The 5,523-nt window shown below is 43.1% G+C and overlaps 1 pseudogene; it reads right to left on the bottom strand.

Annotated features, from left to right (window-relative positions):
- The window catches only part of LOC105523093, a 46,158-nt pseudogene extending 43,362 nt beyond the window's left edge, over nucleotides 1-2,796 (bottom strand).
- Nucleotides 2,797-5,523: the final 2,727 nt, after the last annotated feature.

Below are 5,523 nucleotides of genomic sequence, written 5' to 3'. Positions count from 1 at the left end.
AGGCCGAGGCGGATGGATCACCTGGGGTCAGGAGTTTGAGACCAGCCGGGCCAACATGGTGAAAATCCGTCTCTGCTAAAATTACAAAAATTAGCCGGGCGTGGTGGCACGTGCCTGTAATCCCAGCTACTCAGGAGGCTGAGGCAGGAGACTTGCTTGAGCCTGAGAGGCAGAGGTTGTGGTGAGCCGAGATCATGCCATTGCACTCCAGTCCGGGCAACAGAGAGAGACCCTGTCTCAAAATAAATAAATAAAATAACAATACTTCGTAGCTTACTTACCTGTGAGTTTGTCTAAGTAAATAAAGGACTGTTTGGTTACGCAAATCAGTTTATCCTTGTGTCCTCTCTTTCTATAAAAATTAGGGCATCAGTCTGGAGAGCAGTTTCCCAAAGAGGTTCTACAAAATGTTAATAGATATTTAAAAAAAGAAAAAGGGTGGGGGGCTGGGCATGGTGGCTCATGCCTGTAATCCCAGCATTTTGGGGGCCCGAGACGGGTAGACCACCTGAGGTCAGGAGTTCCAGACCAGCCTGACCAACATGGTGAAACCCCGTCTCTACTAAAAATAAATAGAAAATTAGCCGGGCGTGGTGCCATATGTCTGTAATCCCAGCTCCTTGGGAGGCTGAGGCAGGAGAATTGCTTGAACCGGGAGCCGAAGGTTGCAGTGAGCTGAGAACGCGCCATTGCACTCCAGCCTGGGCAGCAAGAGCAAAACTCCACCTCCAAAAAAAAAAAGTGGGGGGCGGGGGAGGTGCTACATGCTCATGTGTGTTTCACAAACTACCGGTTAAACAAAGTTCTTACAATATAATTTTTTTTGCAACCTTTAATATGATTATTTGAATTGTGGGTTCTCAAGATGAGGGTAAAGTTTTTTGTTTTTTGTTTTTGAGATGGAGTCTCGCTCTGTCGCCCAGGCTGGAGTGAAGTGGCGCGATCTCGGCTCACTGCAAGCTCCGCCTCCCCGATTCGCGCCATTCTCCTGCCTCAGCCTGCCGAGTAGCTGGGACTACTGGCGCCCGCCACCGCACCCGGCTATTTTGTTGTATTTTTAGTAGAGACGGGGTTTCACCGTGGTCTCCATCTCCTGACCTTGTGATCCGCCCGCCTCGGCCTCCCAAAGTGCTGGAATTACAGGCGTCAGCCACTGCGCCCGGCCGAGGGTAAAGTATTAATATGTACCATTTCCCAAACTTATTTGACTATAGGATACCTTTTTTTTTTTTTTTTTGAGACGGAGTCTTGCTCTCTCGCCCAGGCTGGAAATGGAAGTCACACTAAGTCAATACTCTTTAATCCTCCCGGGTTTATGCTTTTCTCCTGCCTCAGCCTCCCGAGTAGCTGGGACTACAGGCGCCCGCCACCTCGCACGGCTAGTTTTTTGTATTTTTAAGTAGAGACGGGGTTTCACCGGGTTAGCCAGGATGGTCTTGATCTCCTGACCTTTTGATCCGCCCGTCTCGGCCTCCCAAAGTGCTGGGATTACAGGCTTGAGCCACCGCGCCCGGCCTAGGATACCTTTTAAATGAAGTATCATGTAGGGCTGTGCTCTAAAAACTTGGGCAACGAGAATGCCTTTTCTGGCTTGATTCTGTGATTCTGCGTTTGTGCATTAAATGTATTTTTGTAGATCTATACGGAAACTAATTATTTTGCAAGTGTTAATTTCACTTAGAACATGTAAGAATTAGGCCGGGCGCGGTCACTTAGAACATACAAGAATTAGGCCAGGGCTGGGCCCAGTGGCTCATGCCTGTAATCCTAGCACTTTGGGAGGCCGAGGCGGATGGATCACCTGGGGTCAGGAGTTTGAGACCAGCCGGGCCAACATGGTGAAAATCCGTCTCTGCTAAAATTACAAAAATTAGCTGGGCGTGCTAGCACATGCCTGTAATCCCAGCAACTCGGGAGGCTGAGGCAGGAGAATCGCTTGAACCCAGAAGGTGGAGGCTGCAGTGAGCAGAGATCGCACCATTGCACTCCATCCAGCCTGGGCCACAAGAACGAAACCCCATATCAAAAAAAAATTATGTGATCTTTTTAATGCATACCAAACTTAGAGAACATGTTTGTTTTTCTCAAGTAATCTAAACCAGGTTGCAGTTACAGGTAATGTGTTATACCAAAAGACTGAAATGGTTCCAATTATATAATTGAAGTTCAATATTTTCTTGATATTAATTTTATAGTCTTGATTCTCTAGCATTTTCGCCAAAGATGCCACCTTAGAAACAACTTTTTGTGCTTAAGTTTGTGCATTAAAAGGACTCTGTTTGATATGAGCCCATTTTCTGTGGCAGAAAATTACCTGATCAAAACAGTGTTAAACCTCAGAAAAGTTACCTCCTTAAATAAAGCCTGGAAGTTTATTTAATTATGATTTCACCACCTGATAACTACAGATTGCCTCCAACTCCAGGAAAAGATGCCAAGTCAGGTTTGTTTGTTTGTTTCCAGAATCTGCAAACACTTACTTTTACATTTAAAAAAGTTACCCTGCCTTGAAATGTCAGCCTCTGGGGCTTTGTGAGACCCCTGCTGATTGACCCTACCCTTGACCTTAGCTCCAAAGCCCAACTCCTTTCTGGCATGCTGGTGTAGAGAATTTATTTATTTTAACAGTAGGGAGCCAGAATTCCAGGAATATACTTTTAAAAAGCCTCAAGAGCTATTTACCAGATCATCAGCTCCACAGGACTGGGAGGCCTCCACTAACACACGAAGTGGATAGTAGTGGTTGGTGGCAGCCAGGGGCTCCAGGGGCTGGCTCAGCTCTAAGCAACAGGACATAAGGGAGTGTGAAAGGACTTCCACTAGAAGTGGTCTTTTTGATCATCAAGAAAAAAAGGAAAATAGACATATTTTAACAGTTGAGACCTTTCAGTGAAAAGGGGCGGTCCTTTAAGTTCCTCAGGATATACTGATTAAAGCATGGAGGCAGTCTTAGGGCCAATTCTCCATTTTATCTGTCTGCCTCTATCCATCAATTCTCATTCTCTCTCATATGTCCTGTTCTACTGTAAGATTGTAAAGTATAAGATACTGTGTTTCTTTATTTTCTTAAAAATGGTTTTTATTAGAATTGGGTAAGATGCCTGTTAAACATTTGTAAAATACTAAAAAGTACAAAAAGGAAAAAATAAAAATTACTCATATGATGCTATCCAAACACAGTTACTATTAATAATTTAGTAAATATCCTTTAGTTTTTTCTTGGGTAGGGCAGAGTCTCTTTTTACACATTTATAATAATTTTTATATACAATTTTCTCAGTAGATTTACTTAAATATTTTGGAGCATACACAAGAGTTGAAAATGTTTTACTGTGAACACCTATATTCTCATCGCTTAGACATACAGTTAACATTTTACTATAAATGCTCTATCACATATCTCTGTATTCATCCTTCCATTTTATTTTTAAACATGTTTCTTTCCTTTTTTTTTTTTTTTTTGCGACAGGGTCTGGCTCTGTTGCCCAGGCTGGAGGGCAGTGGCGCCATCTTGGCTTACTGCAACCTCTGCCTCCTGGACTCAAGCCACCCTCCCACCTCAGCTTCCCAAGTAGCTGGGACTATGGTGCATACCACCATGCCTGGCTAACTTTTATATTTTGCGTAAAGACAAGTTTTCACCATGTTTCTCAAACTGGTCTTGAATTTGTGAGCTCAAGCAATCTGCCACATCAGCCTCACAAAGTACTGGGATTACAGGTATGAGAAACATGTCAAAGAAGGCATATAGACATTCTTTTCTTTTTTGAGACAGAGTTTTACTCTTGTTGCCCAGGTCTGGAGTGCAATGGCGCAATCTTGGCTCACTGCAACCTCTGCCTCCCGGGTTCAGGCAATCCTCGTGCCTCAGCCTCCTGAGTGGCTGGATTACAGGCATGCGCCACCACGCCCAGCTAATTTTTGTATCTTTAGTAGAGACGGGGTTTCTCCACATTGGTCAGGCTGGTCTCAAACTCCCGACCTCAGGTGATCCACCCACCTCGGCCTCCCAAAATGCTTGGATTACAGGCGTGAGCCACTGTGCCTGGCCTGACATTATTTTCAATTGCTATATTTCATGCAGTGAATTTTGATTTTCTTTTAAATTATTTCCCTATGGTTGACCAATTGCTTGCTTCCCATTTTTTACTATTTACATAGACTTCATAAGAAGGATACACTTCTTTTTTTTTTTTTCTCGCTCTGTGGCCCAGGCTGGAGTGCAGTGGCCAGATCTCAGCTCACTACAAGCTCTGCCTCCCAGGTTTACGCCATTCTTCTGCCTCAGCCTCCCGAGTAGCTGGGACTACAGGCGCCCGCCACCTCGCCCGGCTAGTTTTTTGTATTTTTTAGTAGAGACGGGGTTTCACCGTGTTAGCCAGGATGGTCTCGATCTCCTGACCTCGTGATCCGCCCGTCTCGGCCTCCCAAAGTGCTGGGATTACAGGCTTGAGCCACTGCGCCCAGCTGGAAGGATACACTTCTAAAATTTAATAGTAATTTCTGGCTATAGTAAAAGAGTAATACTGGAAAAATTGATAGGGACCATGTTGTGGAAGGTTTTGAGTACCAGGGAAATTACAGCAAAATGTAGTATAAATAGTTACATTCTTGGAATCAGATAGATCATATACTTATTAGGTAACTGACTTTGGAAAAAGTATTAAACCTCTCTTAGGCTGTTTTCTCACCTGTCGAGTGGGGAGGCTATTATTACTTGTCTTACAGGGTAATTGTGGGGATTAAATAACATATATGCTACTTCCTTAAATAGAATATTTTATCTGTACATAATAAATAGAAGATTTCCCAAAACAATGGTTTCATGTCAAAGTTGATGAAAAAAATTTATTGGAGGGTTTTGAGTAGGAGAGAGATGTAGATCAGACCTGATTTTAGGTGGCTTAATCTTGTAGAATTGTGCATGATGGTAAGAGTGAGGGAGAAAGGTTATAAGGAGGTAGATTTGATTCAATTTAATAAATATCAACTGAGTATGTATGAAATGTTTTAGCACTGTGCTAGGTTGCCTTGGGATTATAAAGCAGAGTGAGACAGCTGCCACAAATATTTTAATTTGGTGGGTAATGCATAGGGTGAAACAAGAGCTATAAAACCAAGCAGAATCCATCCATGCTGATTCATTATTTACCATCCATCCACCCATCCATCCATTTACTCATCCACCCATCCACCCATGCATCCATCCGTCCGTCCATCCATCCATCCATCCATCCAATGAATATTGATTTGCTCCTGTCCTATGTCAGTTACTATTCTAGATGCTGAAGATACAGCATGAGCAAAACCAGATAAAGTCCTTGCCTTCATGTAGCATACATTCTAGTGGAAGAGGAGCCAATATATAAATAAATGCATAATAAAACATCATATAGTATAATAATGAGTATCTTGAAGAAAAAAGCAATGTAAAGGAATAAAGCCATGTGGACCACTGGAGCCCTACCTCATATCATCTTTTTTTTGTTTTGTTTTGTTTTTTAAGACAGAGTCTCACTCTGT

This window comes from Colobus angolensis, unplaced genomic scaffold (genome assembly GCF_000951035.1).
Source record: "Colobus angolensis palliatus isolate OR3802 unplaced genomic scaffold, Cang.pa_1.0 Scaffold45, whole genome shotgun sequence".
In the NCBI taxonomy this organism is placed as follows: Eukaryota; Metazoa; Chordata; class Mammalia; order Primates; family Cercopithecidae; genus Colobus; species Colobus angolensis.
The sequence above is the reverse complement of the archived record's forward strand: the minus strand, read 5'-3'. Positions and strand labels throughout refer to the sequence as shown.